The sequence below is a fragment of the Python bivittatus genome, unplaced genomic scaffold (genome assembly GCF_059951505.1).
Source record: "Python bivittatus isolate LINGU-HERP-01145 unplaced genomic scaffold, Pbiv_v1 ctg000610_np1212, whole genome shotgun sequence".
Classification (NCBI taxonomy): Eukaryota; Metazoa; Chordata; class Lepidosauria; order Squamata; family Pythonidae; genus Python; species Python bivittatus.
The window spans coordinates 31,689,454-31,716,088 of NW_028277088.1; the positions used below are offsets into that span (position 1 = coordinate 31,689,454).

Sequence of the window (26,635 nt, forward strand, 5' to 3'; positions counted from 1 at the left end):
TATGATGTAATTATGACCCTTCCTAATTACATATTAGGTTCTTAGATATATGTAGATATTAGTTAGGTTCCTCTGTATCTGTAAATATAAGAAACTTAATGTATTAGGCTACCAACATATATCAACCAAATATTATGAATCATGATTATTTTTGTTGGAAACAAGCTGACTTTAAACCATGGCTTATTAAACTGTTTTGATAAATTAGCATTAAGGTTAACTGCTGTGTCACATTTAGATGATGTCTTAAACTGTCTAATTTAAAATGGAAGCAGAGACCTTTAGTTACCTCTGTCTTGTGGCACACAAGGAGAGACATGGAAGGCACTAATCATAAAATAACCACAAGTTTCCATTGAGCTGGACAATCCCCTAGAAGAATCTGGACTAAGAAAATGGAGCCATCTGTGGAATGAAGCCATTAATAACACATCTCTCCCAGGATGTACCAACCTGAATATTAAAACTCCAAGCAGGTGGCACATTATTCAGCCAAATGAGAGTGAGCACATAGCGTTTGCTTGAATCAAAATGAAAAATGTAAAAATCTGAAGTACACGGCTGCATAATGGCATCTGAACTACTGAAGTGAGTGTCTGCATACATGAAGAGATCCAACCAGAACAGGAGGAAGGGCTCCTATTTGTCTGCAGAAAGTCAGACACCCGATTCTTCATTTGAGATTTTCATGGATTCATCACAGCGTTAGCCATGGCTACATTTAGTTGTGCATTCCCATCGGATGAGCAAAATGATGGCCCGGAAGAAAACTGTCACTTTCAAACACTCCAGCTGTGCTTTGCCACCATCACAGCATTCTGTTTCCAAATTCTGTAATTTATTATTTCTCTCTTCTCCCCACCGCCATGAAAATATTGCTAATCTGTTATGGAGAGAATAATGCAACGAGAAAAGAAATTAAACATACATTGGATCTGCTAGAACTTAAGAATTGTTGATGGTCTGCTATAAATAGTGAGGTGCTCTCCCTGCCTCCAGATATTATAAGCTGTATTAGCAACGAACGACTCTTTCTTTGGGGAAAACTGTATGGCCAAGTAGGCATGCAGAATGTGATAAAGAATACAGTATAAAAATAATAAATAACCCGGCATTAAATCTTGTGATTTATTTAAGCTCAGAGAAAAGCTCTAGAGGACCAATTGTGGTATTTGTATAAGGAAGTGGAAGCAGGCTTGGTGCTGTTTTTTGTTAAGACAGGTCTATGTTTATGTCTGTATCAACACGGCACAATGCAGGGCATAGATCTTTTTCTTGCAGTCAGACAAGGCCCTGTAACCTCTTTGCTGTCAAAAAGAAACATGTTTTCATTAAAAGAACGCTGCCTTTCAGTTCCTGCATCGTATATGCAGAGAAAGCAAAAGAAGTATGTGTTGGGGTTTTCCTTTGTTTCTAAAAACATTCCATGGTGCCGCATTTGTATGGCTGGGGGTGGGGGAGGCACACAATGGCGAGAGCTGGTTGACAGCTGAAGGATGGTCTGATTGGGAAATCTGAGCAGAAGAAGCCAGTGTTGTGGACTCCCCCAAAATGGGGCTCTGCTAAGCCTACCAGCTCCTTCCACGGCACCAGTCCGTTTAGTGATCCGAAAAGCACAACCTAAAGAGAAAGAAGAGTTCCTAGGAGGAATTCCACCCTTTTATCCTTCAGCAATATTTTGGAGGAAAGAAAAACACAAGGGAAGCAAGCCAAAGTGAAAAGTTGCCATAAATGTATAATGTATATTGTATTATACATATATTATACAATGTATAAATTCCCATAAAAAAAGAATTAAATGAAATCCTCGCCCATCTGCACCAGCCAAATTCAAACCGTATGGCTTTTCCCAACACAGAAATAAGAACAAGAACCGTCTTTATCCTATTTTTATCACTGGGACTGAATTTTCACATGGTGGTGTTCAAACAGAACATTGCTCCGCCGCAAAGCCAAATGGGGGGCTGAGAAGGGAACAGAGTTTTTGTCATTTCAAAACATTCAGGCTGGTTATGCATATTACTGAATCTTGAAATTCATTTGTAAGCAATTGGGATGGACCAGTCTGTGGCTTCACACTCTCCCCACTCACATTTCTAAAATCTCAGGTTCCTTCCATCCTCTTTATGAAGAAATGTCTAAAATGTATAAATTACCATAAAAAAAAAAGAATTAAATGAAATCCTCGCCCATCTGCACCAGCCAAATTCAAACAGTATGGCTTTCCCCAACACAGAAGTAAGAACAAGAACCATCTCAAAATTCTAGCCCAGCATTTGCCTGAAATGACCCACAGGAAAAGTCAGAGCACCAGGGTATTGGAGGGACAAACCTGCTGGAACATCCAAGGAGGGAAATTGGGGGGAAATTGGTAAATAAATACTAGCTAATCCCTCCCCCCACTGAAATCCAGGGGAAAAACCACAAATGTGTCATAATGAAGTCTGCATGTCATATTGGAAATTAATAAGGCTGAAGAGACCGTGGTAAATCCCTTCTGTTTTTCTTTTTCCTTTTAGGTATGGCTTTTGATTTGGCCAAGTTCTGATCCACTTTTTAATTAAAAACCTGGCTGGAAATTTTGTGGATTAGACCCAAGGGCAGGAGAAAGGGTTTTTTTTACAGTAGAAATTATACAAGTAATCAAGAGGTTCTTTCTTTTCTTTCTTTTAACCCTGAAAAAAAAAATCTGGCAAGTCTAACTGCACAAAGCTCTCTAAACAGTTCTTTACTATTAAACATTTTCTGGGCTATCCTGTGATAGGTCCCTGTCACAGGGTTTTTTTGGTTGCAGAGTAATGGGGTGAAAAGATAAGTCATTTTGGCTCATTTCATTCATCCCAGTGAGAATCCAGTGGGAGTCTAATAGTGTATGTTTTAGGAAGATTTTTTCTGGAGTAAAAACCCCAAATTCAGACCTGCACAAAATCTGAGAGGAGGTGTACAGCAGTGAGTATACATTTTGCTCAACGCTTGTAATGGTATGTGGGAATGACCTTGGGAGACAGGAGGAAAAGCCACAGCCTAGACAATGGTCTGATAAACAACATTTGAGTCCAAAGGAGGAGGGGTGGCAAAAGTGTCTCAGAAGGGACCATCCCTAGTTTTTGGGAAAGTAAAAGTGAGGGATGGGAGGGGTACTTTCAGACTTGCAAGATTCTGTTAATGTAACCTTACAATAAAGATAGAGATAGTACTCCTGGGTGTACTTCTTGTCTGGACTACCTCACAAGACTGACATCAATCTTGCAAGTCTGAAAGTAGATTAGGCCCATGGACTGGAGAATCCCCATCCCTCTTGTAGTCTTTTTCTGTATTATGTACCCAAAGTGGAATAAGATGCAGTTCTCATGAGCATAGGAATAGGTCCACAGAGTCTGCAGAGATAGATGATGCAAAGTAGACATGGCATTAGGTCGAGGGCCACTTAGTCCTGCTGAATACACTGCCACAAAAACCTCTGGAAAACAGTAATGCTCAATTATCATCATGGAGTCCTTGGTGCTCTCTGAGGTTGGTTGTTTGCTTATAGACGTTTCATTACCCAACTAGGTAACATCATCAGTGTGAGTGAGTGTGGGGTTTTCTCCCTGTTTATATACGGTAGCTTGCCCTGCCAGTGTTGGTGGGAATGTGCTTTTCTCCTTGGTAGTTCCTTGATTGGGGTATTGTTTTCTGCTTGATTGTTTGCCTGGTGTTAATCTCTGCTTATCTGGGTGTTGCTGGAGCAGATGTGTTGTGGTCTTTTTGTTTCCTTCTTAGCTTTTTATTGTCTCTTTTGAATGGCATGGAAATATGGTTTATACCTATGTGTCTATTGATGGCTGATTTGTCTGAATGCCAAGCTTCCAGGAATTCCTTAGTGTTTTTGGATTTAGCTTGGTCTAAGATGCTCACAACTTCCCAGTTGAAACTATGGCTGAGTCTGTCCATGTGTTGTGATATTAACGAGTTTTCATTGTGTCTTCTGCCTGCTAGTTGGTGTTCATGGATGCACTCTGCTAGTCTTCTGTCTGTCTCTCCTACATACAGTAGTGACTGTTACAGTCCTTACACTGTATGTTATAGATGACTCCTGTTTTTTTCTTCTTCTTCTTCTTGGGCTACTGGGTCTTTTGGTTCACTTAAGATGTTTTGGAGGGCTTTAGTTGGTTTGTGTGCTACAGTAATGCCGTGTAGTTGTAATAGTCTGTTGGCTGTTTCTGATAGGTTTTTGATATATGGTAGTATTACCTGTACACTGTAATTCCATTGTCATCCTAATCCAATCCAAGCTATGTTGTATCATCTAGTGACAAGCTGTGAATTGCTCTAACTTTTTAAACATCTTTCCTTTGCTTTAATGGTTCTGGACACCTCAGTTCCAAGACCTACCTATTGTTTGGGGAATATCTGTAATAAAAGTCTGTTTCCAGATTCCTCTTAAGGGACTGAACAGGAATAGAATGAGCATTTGGTGTGTGTTCCTATTATCTAGTGGAGTCTGCCTCATTGTTATGTTTCATCTCTTGCCTGGCAGCATCTTAGAAGAAACAGGAGGATGCTACGATGTTCTGATGACCTTCTTAAGACCACTATCTTCCAGCCCTTCAGAGGACATCAGTTTCAAAAGGCTGATTTGTTACATGTTAATTATTCTGCTCTTCATTTTATGTGTATAACCCTCTGAGAGGCTCAGTTGATTGTTTTCCTGAGCATGGAGAAATTTATAGGACATGGATATACTTCTCTCTGCTATATTAACTAAAACAAAATCAGAGGAAGGAAAGAAAAAATGTTCCTCAAGTTAAATGCATATTTTCCCCCTTTTTCCATGACAGACGTTTCACTTCTAAACTAATCTTGCTAAAAAGAAGTGAAATTGCTAGACATTGCCAAGATAATCATCCGGCTATATATATATTTTTTTTACTTTGACTCTGTTCCAGAGCTTATCTTTTCCTACAGACAGCTGCTACCTGGTAGAGACCTGAAAAAATGTTTCTTGTGGGTCCAGGTTTTTCAGCTGCTGATGTCTGCTTGTGATACAGAAGGTTTCCTGGTCTTCAATCACTCTTCTTGCTAATCCATCTGTTCCTCTTATAGGGCCTGGACATGATCATGTGCACCAAGGAGCTGAAGCTTAAAGGCAAGAGAACCTTGAACATCATTCTTCTTTGCCATCAGAGCAGTCCTACTGGAAAAGCTGCTGTACTAGGAGGTATTGATAAATGGTGGTTTGGGATGATACAGTGGCTGTACTGAAGCCATAACAGTTCAGTCGTAGATGATGCAGTTGTTTCAGAATGCAGCTACAATAATTCTTGCTTTAAATTGTGGTGATGACAATTCTTGGAACTTAGTTTTGTTGGACTCCTATGTTTCTTCGCAGTAATATTCAGAACTGGCTTTAGAGTGTACTGAATGTGTGTGTGTGTGTGTGTGTGTGTGTGTTTGAGCAAGAGAAAGCTGCTTCTGTCTTAGATGTGCTCCCCAAACCTCCTAAAGCTGCTGCCAGTTTTAATTTTTATTGTGATGGAAATGAGATATAATTAAATAAATGGAAAATAACCAAATTTACCATATTGCATGGTCAATTGTATGCCTGTGTTTGTTTTGGCCACTTTGGAGAGTTAAGTCCCTGATGTGCTGTTTCAACATCAAGTCCATATCTTGGTCCAGAAAAAGATTGCACACCCCTCCTGTAGAATGTTCAAGGCCATCAGTCAACAGGGTATGTAAATTTCTTTTGTAAGAAATGGGCAGAAGCATCCAGACTCCTTTATCCAGATGATTTATCCATGCAAGCCATAGCAGTAAAATGATGAGAAAAGGCCTAGACAAAAAAGCTCATAATGAAATCCACAAATCCCATTTCCTATCTCCACTTCAATTTTAATATCACCATTAACTTTCTTGTAGTTTTCTAAAAACCATAGCTAGGGTGGAACACCACATAGGGTAAGGAGACTGCCTTTCCATTGGACCCACTGTAATTCAAGCTTGTCTGTCTGTCTGTCTGCCTGTCCGTCCGTCCATCCATCCATCCATCCATCCATCCATCCATCCATCCATCCATCCATCCATCCATCCATCATATTTATATAGTTGCAAGGTATATGATAACACTGATGTACAAATTAGCATTTTTCAGCTGAGGGGAACAGTAAGACAGATTAAGACAAAGAGAAATCAAAAGTATCCTGTTGGTGCTTTAGAACATCTTGTCCAGTTTTCTCAGCCATTGTCTATGAGCATGTCCTGGCTATGAAGATGTAGCAACTCCTTGTTGGGAAAAGGCTGTGGTTTAGTAATAATATAGTCTCAGTTTCAATAATGGATATCTTTAGGTATGGCTGAATAGAACCCTCTTCAGAATATGTTGCCAGTTATTGTAGACAATACTATAGACAAATGGTCTGATTTGATATAAAAAGCTATGTAGAAGAAAATCTTCTAGAGATGGAAGGCCATGTCCAACATGGTTATACTCAGACAAAAAGCAAAGGCTGAAAGTTAAAAGGAGAAGGTCAAAAAGCAGAACTTCAGTTTTGAGTCATTTAAAAAAAGAAGATTAATGATTAATCAGATATCAGATGGCATCAAGTTTTATTGTTAAATGAAAAACAAAAAATGGGAACAAAACAAGCTGGAGGAAAACAATTGATGGCTTTGCTATTCCACCAAGCTTTCAATAATTAATACAGTGTTTTTGGTTTTAGATGGATCCCCTAGCTTACTTTAATGCATGTATTTTAGCAGTTTTGTTTTTAGCTTTTAAAAATTGTTATATGTGTAGTTCTATTTTAAAAGTGGAAGGATGCTTTAAAATATGGTTTAAAGAATGAGAAGATTGTGCTGAAGAAATAGCAACTAGTAAAATATAAAAATGGAAACTTAATGAAAGAAAAAAGGCTGAAGGTGCATAGACTTGATTATTAATACCAACAAGAATGAGAAAACCTAAGCACAAGCAGAAGGAATATATGATTCAGAGATTATTACATTATAATTACAGTTAGCCCTGATAATTTTCCATTCTGGTTGGTTGGTCTTAATAGAGTCCCATTATCTAAACAGCCATGGTTTATCTACCTTGGTCCAAAACAATAAAAAAAAGCAGGTGCCTCAAACTGAACCTTATTCAGTTAAGTTATGATAAGGTTCATCCTAATAAGAAGGGATGCCAACAATAATTTTTTAATTCATTTTATTTTTCATGAAGCAGCAAAGCCACCTTTGTTTCTAACTTTTATTCCTATGTCCCACCTTCATGCCATTCAGAGCCCATTTTGCTCCAGCATTTGCTCTGGATTATCCCTCCAAAAGCGGCCACCAAGCTGAGATGTTTAAATGAGACAAAGGGAAAATGGTGGAATATATGGGTATAAATAAATACATAAAAGTAAACAAACAAATAAATACATAAATAATCATGTTAGCTCTATTGTATTAATTAACTGCAAGTTTAATTCAGTCCAATGTTGTTCTTTTTGGAATGGCATGCTATTGCCACTCAAGGACCAAATCGGGAGTGTCAGCAGGGTATGGTCAAAAAAATAAGATGGTGGCCATGACAGTAAGATTGAAGCTCTGCTTGTTTTTTATGTGTGGTAGCATCAAAAAATGAGGAGAAATTTGATCACACTATGATGGCTGCCATCTTGGTTTTTGTGACCATACTCTGTGGACAACCCTGGACCAAGTGGATGCTGCCAGCTTGAAGTTTTTGACCCTGCTATATGATTCTGGAACCTGGCTTGCAAATTGATTCCAAACTAGCAGCTGACTCCATTTCACTGTTTGGCTGTGAAGTTATGTGTACAACTGTTCTCTTAAACGCCAGCTTCCTGCTGTTTTGTTTTGTTTTTGCTGAGGAGCAATTGACCATAGACAATATTATTTTGGATGTACACTGAATTGGTATTTTTTGTTGCAAATGGGAGCTAGAGTATTCATTATTTATAAAATGGTAGCTAAATTTCACAGCTGTTTCTCAGTCTGCTTCTGATCTATATCAATTCTGCATGTGTTTATTCATACATTCTTTCCCTTCTGTCATTTAAGTGGGAAGTGAGTTGGAAGAAAGAATAGGAAAATTCACATGATTTTTACATGCATATCCAAGATATAAATTTTAGCCCAGGAGGGATTAAATAAAAAAGGAGGATTAAGGCCAAAATGTGTGCTTTAAGCCTTGGAAAAGCTTTAGAAACCAATTTCACCCACTACAAATCTTATTCTCTTCCAAAATTACAGACTGAATTTCTTGCTTTGGAAGGGTAAGTGGTAAAATGGGTACATTAAGTCTCTGTAAAAAAAAATGGGGGGGGGAAACGTTGACCCCATCCACTCTGGTGATGTTTTGACATCACTTTGCGGTACACCCTTTGCAGTGGCCAGGCAGGTTATTGTCTTATGTTAGTAGTCTGAATTAGCAAGTGCTTGTTTAGTATTTCTTTATCCACACCAAAAAGAATAAATAAAAGGTCTTCTGTATGAAATAATGCAAAGTAGACATTGTTATATTCGGATTGTCTTAATTATTCGGTTACATTATTTCAGACTTGTACATTGGTCCACATCAGAGGTGAATGGAGTGAGAGGTGGAAACCTAGAGATATTTCAAAGCCATTCTTATTAGAATATGTGCAAATCTAGCATCTCTCTCTCTCTCTCTCTTTAAGTGAAGAATCAGGTTTCCAGGATACTAACTTCTGTGTCGCACAGCATTGGAATGTGTATTTCTGCAACAAACAACTGAACATTTAGTTGATAATTACTCATGGTTAATGGGTGGGAAATTTAAAAAAAAAAGTGCAGATGGTATGAAAATGAAGAGGAAAATTATGTATCCCAAGCCTGGCTTTTGTTAAAAATGAGCAGTTTAAGTCAAGGTTTTTTTGGTTTGTTTTTTACATTGTTTTGTTTGTCATTTGGCTTTACCACAAAATGAAGCCTGGACTGAAATCCCCACCAGAGCCAAGTTTCTGTTCTGTTCTGATTTTAAAAAGCAACAGTTTCTGGCTATTGATCAGACACCTGTGGAAATCTGATTTTCTTTCCAAGAAGGAAAAATAAATTACATAGACACGAACAATGAAATGTTTGCCTCAGTAAAGAAAATGGAAGCTTCCCTTAACTCCTTTATTTTTTAATTCTTTCCACAGATTTGACTTATGGGAGGGGGGGCAGGAGTATTTGCTTTCACCCTCTCTGTGTCATTGCTTTGCTTTCTGGACATCAGGACCAGTTTGGCGTGGCTTGTTTTTCATGGAAAGACTTGGTTGAGATAAGAGAGGAACAGGACAGTCCCAACTCAGTTCTGAAGAGCAGGTTGAAGCATTCATAAAGAGAAATGTATTACAGATCAGTGTGTTGTTTTTTAATCTGGAAATGAAATATGTGGGGAGTAGAATGAAGTGACAGGTTTACATGGAATTCACATACTTCAGTGGCGTCATGAGTTTGTTTAGTTTGTAGTTGAATGGAAACCTGTCTAATGTTTGAAGCAATATACAAACACAACCACCAGAGTTTCTCTAAGCCTGGTCTGGAAACGAATTTCAGGGGCTCTTAAAGGCCCATCTCAAGGAAAAAATAGCTTTTATGGCAACCCCCTGAAACTCTGATTTTATTTAATATTGAGGTTAAATCTCAGTTATAGTATGAAGCACGGGCTGGACTTCCTTCCATCAGTTTAGAATGCCTTCTATATTTAGTAGGACCGTAAATGTGGGCAAGAGGTTCTGTATGGGATGGAAAAAGTCAAGACAGTGTCACAACCATATGTTTGAACCCTCACCTCTTTTTATGTTTATCATGTCACACAACTAAAGAGGAGCACAGCTTCAATTGTACATTCACAACTACTGTCTTGACTTTTTTTGTCCCTTCCTGCAAATGCCTCTGTACGTGGATTAAAATTAGGACACTCAACTCACTCTGAAAATGTCAGATGGGATGCTTGCCAAGAATAGCTAGGCCAAGTAGTGTGAGAAGGGGTATTATTCAGTTCGGACCACCATATCAATGTTGGTATCTGTGTATTATATCAGTGTAAAAAAGGAATGAAATAGTCAGAATTGGTAGCAATTCTTCCCCCCTCCCCCTCCCCTTCCCCATGGTCCTCTTTCTTATACATGACCCATGACCTATGACCCATGACCAGCAAAAAACAGTTTGGGAAACTTGTGTTTCTTTCCCTGAGGAAGCTTTTTTCAAGACTGAGATCAGATGATCCTGTTGGTCTGGGTAGTAGACAGAAAAGAATTTTGACAGACCCAGATTTGTCGGTGTATTAAACTGTAGATCTGCCTGAAGGAGTTCTAAGAGCAATTGGAGAACATGACCATTATACCTCACAGTTTCTGTTTTATTATTTATTTATTTATTTCCTTACTTATTCCTGGAGACTTTGGGCCTTTAAAAAGTAAAAGCACAGATAAAATAACAATACAACAATAAGATAGGAACAAAGGATAGCAAAAAAAGAGCAACAAGAAGAAGCAAACCTACACTACACAAAAGAGGGCTTCAACCCCCCCCCCCCGGTCAAAGGCTTGGGTGAACATCCAGTTCTTCAAGGCTCTCTGAAATATCCCTGGGTGGGATGGGGTGGGGGAGAGGATCCGTATCTCAGGAGGAACCTCATTCCAAAGGGCAGGCACAATGCAGAGAAGACACACTTCCGGGTTCCTGATAGATCAAAGGAACCTGGAGTTTGCCAACCCTGCTAGATCAAGTCACTCCCATTTAGATGTGGTTGATGCTAATGTTTAGCAATTATAAGAAATGTATAAAGCTTCTTCTTATAAAGGTAGCAGTTATTTCCTAAGTCTATTTGTTAAGAATTTAGGCAATATCCTCAAGGGCCATCAATGACCCCTAGATGACAGCTGGGAAGCATGGCACTCTTATAGTATTTAGTATTATTTTGAGGCCATCTTAGACTCTGCCCCTTCAACCCAACCTATTATATAGAACTTAGTTTCTTGGATAAACTGAGGCATTTTTGATTGTGGCATCTTAATCTAGACTGCTGGTATTATTTGTTTCTTTATGTATTATCTCAGGTATGTGAGATGTAATTACTAACCGAAGTACATTTCACCCTTAATAACTAAGGAGATTCTCTAATAAATAGAATGTTCCAAGACAGCAGAGGTCATATTCTTGTTTTATATATATATATATATATATATATATATATATATATATATATTCATTTTTTTCCTGTTCTGGAACGAGATGTTAAGTTGTCCTCTCAGCAGTTTCCAAACGTGAACTTGCATTACAAGTTTACCAAATAATAAACAGCCTTGGGCTATAAAATCTTTCAGATTGTCGTCCACAGACTATATTTGTATGCTGACTCATACCCTCGATATTTATAAGCTATTGCCAAATGAAGGCAACTGCAGGGTTTCTAATAATGCTATGGAAATTGCTCACATTGCAATGGGAGTTGAATAAATTTACATTTCTAGGATTTTGCTGTCTCAAAATTTATGGTAGATTACCTTGTTTGTGCATGTCTTGGTTTTAATGGTTATTTTTATAGCAAAAATAGTAGTTTATGATACTATTCCCTGTAGAGATTGATGTGAATCCACCATATGGAATTTTATAATAACCCCTTTCCTGCAACACACAATTTGCATCAGTGATTCTTTCACAGTGAGATAACGTTTACTGTACATAATTTCCACATAGAGATTTCAGGAATATTTTAAAATGCTTTCGAATATTAATACAGTTATGTATTTTGTTTAACAAGGAACCCAATTTACATTATCGCGGGGAAAAAGGTGTGTATTCATTTGTTGTCACGGACAAGAACATGCTGTCAGTTCCTAACACAAGTCACTTGAGCTAGTCTGTCAGCCAGCCTTGTCTTCATTGAGGAATTTATAAGCTGAAAAAAGAAATAAAATGGGTTGTTAATTAATTATGTCCAAGCTATCATTCAAACTGGCATACACAGAACTCCCATCCTTCTATTTTTTACCACCACCACAATCCTGTGAAGTCTGTTGGGTTATGACAGCCCCAATAGGTAGACCAGTGTTTCTCAACCTTGGCAACTTTAAGACGTGTGGACTTCAACTCCCAGAATTCCCCAGGCAGCCATGTTGGCTGGGGAATTCTGGGAGGAAGTCCACACATCTTAAAGTTGCCAAGGTTGAGAAACACTGAAGTAGACAGTGAAATCAGCTCCCCAGGATGGCTAAAACTACTTTTATTGAGATTGGCTATGATAACAGAATCTTGCAGGTCTAATTGTATTGTACTTCATCTTCCTTCTTATAGTTTGGTGGATTAAGGAGGCATGTGTCTGAACCACTTCTGAACGTTATCTGGATGTTCTGTATTTAAAAAATGCTTTAGCCCCCTTCTGTCTAGGTAGCAGAACCTGCATATCTCCATCAAGGCCATCTTCCTTATTCTCTGCAGGTTGAGAGACAGTAAGTGACCCAAAATTACCCAGTGAGCTTCCATGTCAGACCTAATCTAATCTAATCCAAAATATAGCACCAACTCTTTAACTTCTCCTGTACAGTTTTCCATTTTTAAAAAAAATTTTAAAAGGACAATCGGACTTTGACGACAGACTGCCATTTGGTATTTTGATTTTCTTTACCCTATTGTTTAAATTGGGTTAGAGTAGGAAATCTTAGATTTCCCTGAGCTTTCAGATATCTCCCATTTGTTTAAGGTAGCCTTAGTTTGCTTTACTCCTGTCATCATGAGTGCACTGATTTAGCTATTGGAAGAATCTAGATTTTGATACGATCCAGTAAAGCTTGGGCTTTGCAGAAATTGTGCTAAAGGTCACTTGGACCATCTTGAATTTTAAATATTTAAAACTACACTTAGCTATGTTTTCCAATATACATGGAAGATACCAGGTTTAAGACAACATCCTTAATACATTTCAGAAAAGGTAGTTCTATAGTCGGGACTTTTCAAAATCCATTGCCAGTCATTCAGAATCTTGAAGATGAATGCATCTTGGAGGACTCTGGCAATCAGAACTCAAGAATCTTCTGTGAGAATATTAAAATCTAATGCAAGATTTCAGAATTCTAGCATGAGCTCATATGAAATTTCACGTTTGGTGAAATTTTGTAAGAATTCATAGAACTTGCATGATTTTTACCTTTTTTAATTAAAAAAAATAGGGGGATTGTGGGTAACATTTTGGAGGATACCCTGACACCATGTGGCAGTTCCCTGCCCTACAGACTCAGAGGAATTGCTTCATGACATTTTTGTAACTTTTAGAGGCCTGATCCCATTAGAATTCTGGGTCAAATTACTTATTACTTTAAAAAAATGTATAAAGCAGTCATGTCTTTTTGTCTTTCCTTTCTCAAAAGTATAAAGGCCATGATCCACACTGGGACTTTATTCTGATGTAGAGGCATTAACTTCTGCTCCTTCATTATGGTTCCAATTCACATTCACCCTCCTCCCCTTGGCTATCCCCCCATCCCACCTATTTGTTTTAATGGATCATATTTTTGCAACATGTGTGTACTTGTGTGTGTGTGTTTGTGTGTGTGTGTTAAGTTTCATCTAATATTCACATAGGAACACAAATAGGAGCTGGTCACCTGTACTTCCATTTAAGTGACCCCAAAGTTGGGGGAGAGACATGTTGGAAGTATGACCATCTCACCATCCATGTGAAAGAATGTATATCTGGCCTTGGGAAGAGGGAAGAGAACAATAAAATAAGGGAGGAGAAACAGCAACTCAGTCCTGAGAAAGTGGAAAGGGTGAGAAAGAAACTCAAAATAACCCTGCTTTGATATTGTTTGGTATAAGATAGGACAGAGAGAAGCTTTGACAGGCTCTCAAGATTCTATTATCCTATTTTACAAAAATAATAAACATACCTGGAATCTGTGCTACTTCTGGTTCTTGACCTTGCTCACCTGGAAGAGCTGACATCTACTGACCATAACGGGAAGCAGGGTGTAGATTGTTAGACATTTCCTTGTGTTCCTTCTTTCTTTCTTCTCTCCTTCTGCTTGCTTTTTGTATGTGAAATTGCTAATCTCAAGGGGCTTCCTTCCTGCCTTTGTCTTCCCAGGACACTTGCTTTCTGACTTACTGCCAGTCTGATAGGATGTAGCTTGCTAGACACTAGGCTTTGACTCTGTATGTCAGTCATCCCACATGGGAGTGATAAATCTTTCTGCTAAAGTTACATAGGCCTGCTTCCTCTCACAAGACATAGAGGTAGTTACGTCCTTGAAGTAGCATATAGTTTGACCTTGAGGTGAATAGGAGATTTGCAGGCCAGCATAAGTTTAGTTAGCAAGCTTGCAATTCAACTGTACAGTCTACCCCATATAGTCCTATTGGCACTATTTATTTATTCAGGCTAGTGTCATTGCACTATATATACTATTTAATAAAATTTTATATTATTTTGATTAAAATGTCAAGGAATGAAGATTTAGGATTAATCAAAGCAGTTTGCTTGCCTTGTGCCAATGCTTTAATCAGCCAGTTTCAACCCTTGTTATGCTAGAGATTAAAGATACATAACACTCAGACCTAACACTCAGACATGGAAATAGTTTAATTTTATGGAGGTAAAAAGTGACAACACGCAAAGGCTTTGCTGAGTAATTCTCACTCACTTTGGTGTAAATATGGCCAAACTTTAACAATGAATATGGTGGAAAAGAAAATCAGGATCACACCTTACGGTTTTTTTTGTTTTTATGGGGAGAGACCATTGTTCAATTAAAACACTCATGTTTTAGTTGGAGAAGGTCCCAGATTCAAATCCTCCAAAGGCATTTTTATAATTAGTTTTTATTTTAAAAGCTCATGTTATATTGAGATAGTGGCTTTTTTATATTTTTAAACTCATACTTTTCTCCTGTGTTATTAATATATTCTCCTGTTTTCATATGAGAAAATATTAAGTGATGTGTGTGTGTGTATGCCTGTTCCCTCTCTCAAATCTAAAAAAGATTTTTAAAAAATCAAGTGGAGCAAGAGACCTGATTAGTATCCGAAAGTGTATTAATGGCCATGATGGGCACCGTTCTTGGGACTCCACCCTGAGATTTGTGCTCTTTTTCCATGGAATACTTACAGATCATTAATCTTCAGAAAGTATACTGATACAGTGTGATCCATTAATAATACAGTTCCATAGGCTGTGGTGCTGCTAAGTCATTATCAGCCTTGGTCTTCATGGGCTTATGAGTTGTGAGGACCTTTAAGAAGTTATATATAGTATCTATAATTATGCACAATCACTCCTAACAATAAAATGTTCTTTACAATAAGATGAAAAGAACAGAAGTAGTGCTGAATAGTGTCAACCTTTGTAATGGTATGTGGGAATGACCCTGGGAGATGGGGGGAAGAGATGCTGCCTAGGGAATGATCACATAAAAGGGGGGAGGGTAACTCACAGTTGCATAACAGGCAGAGAAAGAAACTCAGAAACTCCCTAACTTATCAGGCTGTAAAAGAGACAGCAGGAGATTTGTACTTTCAGACTTGCAAGATTCTGTTAATGTACCTTTTACAATAAAGTAAAATTAGCTCATGTTTCCTGTCTGGCCTACCAGAAAGGCCAACAACCCTGTTGTAGTTGGCTTGTGCATGAACACCAGGCTTGAGCTGCCTTCATTTCCTGGTGGTCCTAGGATAAATTTTTTTTTTTGGAGCGGGGGGCATTGATTGTGTTGCTGCCTGAAGTCTAACCCTAGCTGCAACATTGGCCACCGGTTGAGTAGTCAGTGTCAAACTCACTAATTGGTTTTGTATAACACACTAATAAAAAATATAATTTAGTTTTGGCTTAGTATGATGCGTTTAATTGGTTTTGGTTAACATGCATGTGAACCCATGATAGTCATTTGTTTACTATGGGTTATGGTTTAACATAAGGCGTGAACCCAACCAATTGTGTCTTAGTGAACAAACCAGGGTTAAAATATAATAGTGCAATGTGTGTACTCAGTCACAATAAATAGTCACTGTTTCACCAGGAGAATTTTTTTTCTTCCATGTCAATCTATTGCAGCAATAGTGTGATGGGTCTGATCTGGACAACAGCATCTCACGGTATTAAGAGGAAGACACAAAACAACAGGAAGCTGATGTACTCATACACATATCTGGTCCAGGAATGACAGATTCTAGCTTACCTTATCTGTAAGGTAAGATTCGCCATTCTGTCTTCATCCTCTCATTCAGATCTCATCTGCTTTGTTTGATCTTGTTATTTACATCAGAAATATATAATCATAAAACCAAACATGTAATAAAATGTGATTTATGCTAAGGAAATGAATTTAAAGCATCTGTTATGGCTCCTGCTTATTTTTTTCTGTTATTTAAGAGTTTGTGCTGGATTAGGAAATAAAGTAGATATTATATAAATGAATATATTAATTTGAATGTATTTGATCAATCTGAAAATGAGCATTTCATAAATGCTAAATTCTAATCTTATTTAAATACCAGGGTGGTGCATATTTTGAAATCTGTCATAAAAAATATCACCCCTGAGCTATTCATTAAAATAGTTAGTGGTTTTTATTTTTCTGTATAAACCTAGAAAAAAAAGTTAGAGTTGCTTTATGAGTCATATTAACTTTTACAAAACAACTCCTTAAAGCAATGCCACTGATTTTTCAGCCTTGCATGAAGCTCTGAAAAAGATGGGTGATTTTAATGAATAACAGAAAGATGCTGTATGTGTTCATGATCCAGAGCAATTTTTAAAATCATTTTTGAAAAATGCATAGCCCTACTAAATATATGCCAGTTCTCTGAAAACATTGGAAATCAGGCATGTTAGATAATAATCTTAGGAATTGAATAAATGGGTAGGATTATTATTAGCTATAATTATTAGCTAAAATTCAAAATGCAGGTAAATTCCCCCCTCCTAAAAATCCCCAGGGCCCTTGTAAACAGTATGAAATCAGGCAGTAATATTGGCAATTTCTATCAAACCAATCCTTTGCCTTTTTATTCCACCAAAGAGTCTGCCAGTGAGCCACCTAAGCTGAAGCACTGTACATCCAAGTTACATTTATTCCACAAAATTTTAGCCTTGATGCCCCTTGGTTCTGAATGCAGCATTTTCCTGAAAAGGCCCCAGTTTCAGATAATTTCCATATCAATTCATATGAAAACCACTTTCAACACTCTTTTCTCTGCATTCCCTCCCATGCTGAGTTTTCCATTTCTCAGTCTTGTATGAGAATAAAGAACTAGTCATACAGCCCTTCAAGGATTACTCTTGGCATCCAGATCAGGTGGGATTTTCAAAGGCTATCAGTCAGTTTCCAGCAGAATTAAGCAAACTCAATGGACACTGACCATTGCCTGATCTTTGCTCACACTATTCTATTAGAACTACATTTGCAGTAATAACTAGAAGAACTTTCAGTGTACCACTATTTTAGCAAGTTGTTTAGAGGTAGTGGTTAGAAAGGTATTTCTAAAAATGTATGTAAGAAATAGGAAACAACAAAATCCATAAGAGTTAGAAAGAAAAAGAAATTAAGACTAAAAGAAAAAAAATGGGTCTATGTATGTATACCTAAGTATGCTAAAGAAGAAATACATTTAAAATATCTGTATTCAATTATTATATCCAGAATGATATTTATACAGATGAAAGTAATCTAATTGGAAAACTATTTCTAAAACAGCTGATAAGTGGTAATTAGGTTTGAATATAGTACATGTATTCCTCATTTTAGGGATTTTGAAAGCTGTTTGTTACTGTGATCATTTTCAGCCAGACCAATCTCCCACACTTTTGAATACCACTGATCCAATTAAATGTGTATTTTAATGTTCCAGTAATTTATGAAAATAAACTCGGCAGCTATTCAGAAAAATTGAATCCATGTTGCTTCAGTTAATATGCCTTAGAAGAGATGGTCAATGAACCACCAACAAAATTCACCAAGAAAGACTGTTGGGTAATTTTCCCAGCATCTTCAGAAATTTTCCATCTCCCCCATCATATTTTAAAATCATAATTATAAGAATATGATGCTATGGAACTATGAAGTTACTTTTCATCCTAGGCAGATCATTTCCCCTGCATTTCCTCCCTAGCAATTTTCCTCTGATTAGAATTTTGCTCCAGATATTTTTTTTTTTCCAAAGGAAGATAAAATATCAGTGAAATTCTGATGGGTGGAATGTAGTATTCTCTCTCTGATTTAATTCAATGTAGGTGTGTGATTGCCCTGCCTTTTATTTTATCCCTTGGGCAGCCTGCATTTTCCAAGATCCTTGCATTTGGTGGGAACTCATTCCATTTAGAGGTGCTTCTGCCACTGCTAAGGGAGAACTCTCTCCTTGAGAAATAGTAGTAGAATCTCTTTCTCATGGAGAAACAAGGCAACATTGTCTGTCTACTTTCTCTACTCACCATTTTGATTAAAAATATTAAAAGGGCATCATGCTCAGTTACTTTTTTAAAAAGTATATGTGTTGCAATGTAGCAGAGGGTTTGAGTGTTGGATCATAGGAATTCTCTGAGCTTGTTTTTTTGCAGGCATTTAATCACCTTAGATACCATCTCCAGTGTTATGATCTTGAAGGTGTGTTGGTAAGTTGTGGAATATATAGTTGCCTGTTGTACCACACTTGTATGTGATTGGATGGACAGCACTACTGAGTTTTGTATTTTGATGGAAACATTGTTATCTGGTTCTTGTTATGCTGATGCAGTGGCATCTCTCACTTATCTGGGTGTAGATTAATAGTTGTGGGATAAAGAGATTTAATTTTGTGTTCTGTACTGTGCACCCCTTTGTTTGGATATTTCTTTCGAATGTTGGAGCTAAGCCTATGTTGATTGATTGATTGATTGATTGATTGATTGATTGCTTATTTATTTATTTATCTATCTATCTATCTATCTATCTATCTATCTATCTATCTATCTATCTATCTATCTATCAAACTTATCCCTGCCCATCTCCCCCCAATGGGGGACTCTGGGCGGCTTACAACAAACAATAAATAAATACATAGTTAAAATTTATTAAAAGAAACACATTTACACAGAGTAAAAGGAAAAGGAAAAAGGAAAAATCCAGGAGGCCAATGGATTTTGTTAGAAAGCTGTGTCTCTGGGAATCTGTATGTATTCTTTCACTTGGAGGTTGTCTGTAAAATTAATGAGGTTTTATGGTGTCTTCTATCTGCCAGCCGGTGCTCATGGACGCATTCTGCTAACCTTCTACCTGTTTGTCCTTTGTAGCAGTGTTCCCACTCCATGCATTTTATTTTATAATGACTCCAGCTTTGTCTTCTTTGGGTACATGGTCCTTGGATTTGCTTAATATGCTTTGGAGGGGTTTTATTTGGATATATGCTACAGTTATTCCAAGTATTGGTAATAGCCTCTTTATGGGTTCTGAGACGTGCTTGGTGTAAGGGAGAGTTATTCTTCTTGTGGGTTGAGGTGGTTGTGCTGCTTTTACATGTGTTTCAGCACCTCTTAAAAGCTCAATTTAAAAAATGAACTGGTGACAAACATGGCACCCACTTCTAGAGGTATCATGAATTTGTGCTGAACAGTGATAGATTCAGCTACCTAATAGGTTTGCTACCAATACCAAAATAATGTCCCTTAAAAGAATAGCAATAAGGGCACTGATGTGGAAGAACATGATGGGCTATACACAATGTCCTCTGATAGTGTAGATAATCAATTGTAATTCCACCTGCACTTTTCAGGGGAAGAGCAATGATTTATTAGTCCTAGGAGCCATCTGTCTGAAAGCAGTCTGAATTTATTTTATTTCTGCAGTCTCAATTGATACCTACATTGAATGTGTAGGCTAGACATCACATTAAGCTATAATTATTTTTAATCCACACTGGATAGGAATTGTGACTGCAGTGAATTCTAAATGTCAGGTGATGTGACTTTTAGTGTTTGGCCAAATGAGATAGCCTCCGAGAAAGTAGTTACACCAGCCAAGGAGCTATTTTATACTGATAGGCCAAAGTAGACCATGTAGTACTGCTTACCTCTCAAAAACATCCAGACTAGGCTTCCTTACAGAATAAGATGCTCTTGCTCCTGTTTTTAAATCCACCACTCATTTATTTTGTCTGGATTACGTCCTACACCTCAACACTTTAGAGTGATATTCTATATACCATGGATCCACCATCTTTTCTGTACTAAAGGCTCAATTGCCTTTTGAGCATCAGGGATGGGGGGAAATGCAGTCCCCCCCCCCCCAAAGAGAGCATTAGGAAAAAGAAGTTGGTAGAACCAGAACAAAAACTAAATTGATCTGAACTTAAATTCATGCCATCCAGCTGGTAGGATTCATTCCGTTCTTCCTTCTGTTGTGGGATGTGATGGAAAACCTTTGGGACGTTGATTGTGAGTCTGAGGTTTTGGACTGTGCACCCTTGATACATAATTACAGCATTCTGAACTCTTTCAGAATGGACACTTTCATAGATCAATGTGATTCAAGCACAAGATAGAGCCATTACTAGGTTCTGGAAATTCTAAGATCTGCAGAGCAGCAACATCACATTTTTGGAGATGAAAGCCCTCAGAAGGGGAGTTAAACAGTTCAGTGAAAAGCTGACTCTACTGACTGGCCACACAATGATAGCTAATTGTTAAGGGTAGAGTAGGAAATAACAGAAAGCAAGAGGCAATATGAAAATAATGACATATCTGATTATTACCCAATAACTGCCTGGTTTTACCCTTAACTAGAGTTAAGCACTTCAGAAGAATATTTTGTTGCAGGTCCTGCTTATTGTTGCTCATAAGCTCCATAAAAATATATTAGGATATGCTATTATGAATGAATAAGATTTAGACAAATAAAAGGCCATAGCATTTGATTGAATTTGCCTAAAAATATTTTTTAAGCCCTGAAGTTGTGAATATAATGCAAAAAATAGATGTTTGTTTTTAGAACAGCAGCTAAAGAAGGTGAAATCTTGTCTGTCCAGGACAGCATTATATGTAATCAAAACAAAATAAAATATATTAAAAAAGTATTTTTCATCAGTGAATTTCAAATAAAAATTCATCAGTATTTCAAATAAAAGCAACCACTGTGTTGACCTACATATTAGCAACCACAGTACTGCTTAGATGTGACATTGATTATAAAGGTGGCTGTTAAGGAGTTTACTGACAAAACTGTAAAATCCTCAGTTAATATTGATTTAGTGTTATTACTGAGTGAAGAGAGAGCCTGGCAACTTAAATTTTTTTTTAATGTTTAATTTTAAAGTAATAAGTGGTGAATGATATGGACAAACTCATCAAAAAGAGATCCTGGAAAACTAAAAAAAGCACAAAGACAAAATGCAAAGTAACAAGATATTGCTGAAAATGATCTCAAGAATTTAATGTTGAACTTTGCAAAATGACACGGGCAATTGGACAAATACAATTCTGTATTCAGCTGAAGCCATTATCGGTGATCTGATAAAAAATTCTGGGTTAGGGCAATAGCCCAAACCAGTCTTTGTATTATTAGGTCAGGTTGTGTCTCAGATTGTCTAGGAAAATAGCTACCTTTAATGCTAGTTATTGAAAAACATTGGTTTTATCCATATCTATCTATCTATCTATCTATCTATCTATCTATCTATCTATCTATCTATCTATCTATCCATCCATCTATCTATCTACATGCACACACATATATATACATACCCACACTCACACACATATACATATACATATACACGCATATATATACATACATACACATATGGAACTGTGTAAGTAAAGATACCAACTCATTGCTAATAATACTGTACAGTAGGCTGTTGACACCTCTTGATTTATATATAATAATATCATTTCTCTGGGCAGGTGAAAATAAAGGTTTAATGAGTGAATTTCTATATCCTCTTTCTCTGATTGAAAATAATATAAGACAACTGGCTTGGCGTCCAGACAGATTACATAAGCACAAGTTAAGTGGTCGAATAAAAATGAATGATATCCCTTCTTGACTTAAATACAGCACTAAGTAGTGTGTCCTCCAGTTCAACATAAAGCAATTTTCTCTTGCTCAGTAACAGCTAGGGGGCATTCCAAATGCAAATAGAACCCGCTTTGCATTTTTAATATTTCATGTATACATAATTCACTGCCTTGGTTTAGAAGCGTTATTGCTACTTCTTTGGAGCATTTAAATTATTCCCCACCTCTGAACTTTCATATTAACTTTAATGCCAGCTCCTAAAATGTATTTTTCCCCCTTACCAAGCAACCCTCTGCTTATAGCTTTTTTTGAAAATTCATGAACTGGGTAAATGCATATTCAGGCTCAAATTGAGTGCACTGTTTAACCTGCATCATCCTATTGAGACCAAAAAAAAAACAGTAGTAGTCTTCTATGGAAGGTGTATTTATTAACATTGATTATAGTTATGCCAAAGTCATTCAAATCAATAGGCAACACAATAGATTCCATCAGTGTTAGAACACTCCATTTAGGGACAGAGAATAGTTTATGTCATACCACCCAGGGTGTTGTGAAAGTTCAGACTGATCAATACGAGACATTTCTGTTTCACAAACTGTTTCACAAACTGTTTCACAAAATAGGTGGCAGCCTGAATTTGGAAAGGGATGAGAAAAGTCATCATGAGAAAATAAAACCTGACTTTAGTTAGAGCAAGACTCATCTCTGACAGGTAAGGAATAATATGTGTAGGTAAGCAACAGGCAGGCAGAGACAGCTTTTCAGTACATTTCTTGTCAGAGATCAACTGTAAGTCCCTCCTTCTCTTTGCTAGTCATTAACAACCCAAACTGAATGTGGGAGGACAAGAGTTTCTCCACTTCCTGAGATGACTTTGGCCAGCTCACATGTGGGTTTATCAAGTGTTTCAATTAAAAATTTGTGAAATTGGCTCAGTAATTCAAAGAGGAATGGTTTTATTAAATGGCGTGTCCATCAATTATGTTTCTCTGGACCATTTGTAAATTCATCAGCAACTTTCCTTGTGAATAAATCCAACTGATTGCAGTGAGGTTTACTTCTGATTCAACAGGTAGAGCATTGCATTGTGGATCGCTGACTCCTTTCCCCTCAAGATTGCTCATGGGACATCTTTTAAACCAAAGGTCTCCAATATGGAGAACACTCCAAATGGGTGGACTTCAATTACCAGAGTTCCCAGCGTTGGCAATGCTGGTGGGGGGATTCTGAGATAGCACCAGGCAGCACATCTGCAGATGGAGTCAAGGCAAATGATGCAACAGGCATCATGCCATTACAACACAAGCTCCATTCCTTTTCCACATGTGTTGTGATGTTGCATGCATGTAGAAAAGGGGCAGAGCTACGACAACAGCATCAGAACATGCAGATGCCTCGGATGCCAGGGTGGAAAAAAACTGTTTTAAATGTATGAATCTGGTTTTTTTTAATGTAAAAACATTTCAAGAATTTGCAGAGTTTAATATTCTCTTTTAAAACAAAACAAATACCCTCTTCTTGCCATCAAAGTTTCCACTCTGTAATCCCTCCAAAACACTTTGAAACTAATACCAGCTTCAAAGTATAGGGAACATGTTGAGATCATCATAAGCCATCACCCTCCAGCTGACCAACAGAGAGTGCAAATATGTCATCCAATCAGTTCACTGCCCTGAGCTACATCCAGTCCAGGAACAACAAAAATCCTACCTTTCTCACTGCATCCTCCAAAAGGAAATAAAGTTGTTGTCTCTGTCTTTCACGTGTGCAGCTTTATAGTTTACTTCCTTCCTGCCTCCACTCCAGTGCATACAGTCTCAGGAATCCCACTGTAAAATGTGGAAAGGCTGCTTTGGACCTTTTGACTGTGCATCCTTGCAAATCTTCCTCTCTTGACAAAGAAAGCAGGGGTGAAACTGACAAGTGTTTTGTTTCTCCTTCCTGCAGAGATAAGCTACCGATTTTTTTTATAAGTGACTGCTTTGAAATGGAATAGCATGTTTGAATCCTAGAGAAAAGAAGCTGGGGGATGCAAGAGTTTCTGCAAATGGGAGAATGGTGCACTCACAAATTCTAGGGCTGCAAAACACCTTGCCTAGAAGAATCATAGCCTCTTGGCCTACACAAGAATTGGGCTGCTTCCGTAGTGTATCTCATTCTTGTGAAGACAAGCCACCACGTGCCCATGTCCAGGGCATATATTCTGAGGCTCCAGGACTGAATATAGTTCCCAAAGTCCTCTCTGTATTCTCAAACAACCTCTGAAAGTTATTAATTTGTTGTTATTAAATGCTAGACCTCTATGTAGGAGCCCTAAATAGCCTCATAGAGGCACTTTGTGATACAGAGGCACAACTATTAATCTAACTGAGGCATGAAGGCAATATCAATCACTTCATCAAGGCACCTCATCTCTGATTGCATCCTCTAGCACATCCAGTAGTCAAAAGAAGCATCTGTGCAGCACATATCAGAAGCTACTTCTGACTACTGGATGAACTGGTGGAGGCTGTTGGAGAAACTCAAAGGGAAATAATCTGGTAGCTTTTTGAAAACAGGAGGCCTCACAAAGAAGTGTTGAAAAGGTGTTTCTCTCAGGACATAATTGAAACTAAGCACATATGCAAAGCTTCACTGAACTATCAAATACTAAGACTGTGAAAGGCATTGGAAAGGGCAAAGCACCCTTGCTTGAAGCACTGAGGCAGCCATCTCCTCTAGAGGGCTTGATGAAGCTGCTCTGAGGGCTTCTCCAGATCATCTCAGTGGGTGCACGCTTGCCCTATGAATCTCTGTGCTGGCACTCCCAATGGAAGTGTTGCCTTTTCATGCATATTGCTGCCAGACAATCTGGGAAAACCCTCAAAACAGTTATATTGAGTCTTCCAGAAGAGGCGAATGCCTCAGTACTTTGATAAAGGGTGTTTTGTTCATGCCAGCATGTTTTATGCAGCGCCCCTTTGAATGCTTTCGTAGTCCTATTAAATGCCAGAATCAACCATATTAATGTTCATGAAATTCAAATCCAACTCAGATAAATTTAAAAAGAGTTTTCTGACCTGAGTCCTCCTCCTCTTTTTTCAAACACACCCTGTCCCCAGCATGATCCTCCAAAGTCCAGTTGGAAAAGATTGTTCAGCCCTGAGCTACTTATCTCAGTGTATATGCATATCCTTACATTCGATTTGTAATATTGTGGAGTGGCTTTGTTTTGGTGTTTTGTTTTGTTTTTTTGCAGAAGATGTTTTTTCATTACTGAATAAGTGCAGCCTTCAGGAGAGACTCTGGACCTTCTTATGCATATCTGAATGCAACCAAGTCTTTTTTTTTTTTTTAGAAATTATCCACCTTATTTGATGTCACTCTAAAAACAGAGTCTAAACTTATAAGAAACTTTTAAAGCCCTAGAGTTTTAAAACTGTTAAATCTTGAAGATTTTTTAAATTATTCCTAGAGGTTCCTTTAGTAAGCGGGGGAGGGGGGAGAGGTGCACAGTGAAATGGTATGAGCTGTGAGGTGACATAGGTAGGATGAAGACGAGGCATTGTGGTCCTTTTTTATTGTGTTATTTCTTCCCTGCTGTAAAGCCCAAAGAGTCCATCTCCCTGTTTTTTCTTTTTTATTCTTCACTATTTTGCTTCCAGGCCCTGTAAGTTTTTAAAACCCCATTCCCACTAAGCAGGAGTGAGATATGAGCATTTATTTTGATCTTTTCCTTGAAATGGCCTATTTCATCATGAAAGAGATATACAGAACTTAGGGTGACCAAAACAGAAAAGGCAAACTTGACAACGTTGTCCTTCTTTGGTTCATATTCAAGGGCTCTCAAATTGTCACAGGCAAAGAAATGGACAACAGTTTTAGGACCAGCAGAGTTGATCATAATGGCTAAGAATTATGACAGATGCAATTCTATGCCCTTTGGGATGGTTTTCCAGTGGCTACAGGATAGATGGAAATTACTCTCTGAGATTAGAGGAAAACTTCTCCAGAAGGAGATCTGATTTCAGACCTCCCCTTTCTTCCCCTTGATGTTCTACACACAGCTCCTGTTCTCCTGTGTTGAAGCTTGGGGACATATACTGAGAAGGTAATAAAAGGGTAACATGGGAGGTTCTGGTTCTGTGGGATTTAATGTCCTTCAGAACTGCTCAGCATAATTCTATGAACTGGAGACCTGGAGCTGGTACAGAGTGAGCAATGGGGACGAATCTTCCCCCCCCCCCCCTTTAATGGCAGGAATGTCAGTGAACATTCTTTTATTCCTTCTCTCCTGCCAGGGATTTCAGACAGTTCTGAATTGGCAAAACTATGCCCTATAATTATTCCTAGCAGTTATTTGAAAAATCCTTCTAATCAGAGTAACCTTTTCCTGTAACAGATCATCATGGATTAAAAACTGTTCTGATATTTTTACTTCATTACATAATGGCACCATCCTGTTAATTGCATCCATTCACAAGTGAAGTGTGTGCAAGTGGGAGGGAGAAACATACATTTATATAATGTACAGGATAGTGTTATTGCCTAGGCTGGTGCCACACAAATTTCATTCGCCTCAACCCAGTGACATGGTTTGCATCAACGAAGGTATTTGCGTGGCCTAACTGTCTCAACTGTCACTGATATGAACTGGATGAGGCTACTGTGCAGGT

General features: G+C 37.9%; 1 long non-coding RNA gene across 1 annotated transcript in view; it reads left to right on the forward strand.

Annotated features, from left to right (window-relative positions):
* The window catches only part of LOC148214591 (uncharacterized), a 90,532-nt gene that overhangs the window by 54,218 nt on the left and 9,679 nt on the right, over positions 1-26,635 (forward strand). Inside the window, exons 2-3 of the long non-coding RNA XR_015797865.1 lie at positions 5,086-5,200; positions 16,043-16,178. This is a non-coding gene — a long non-coding RNA (uncharacterized LOC148214591). The remainder of the gene's footprint in view (positions 1-5,085; positions 5,201-16,042; positions 16,179-26,635) is intronic.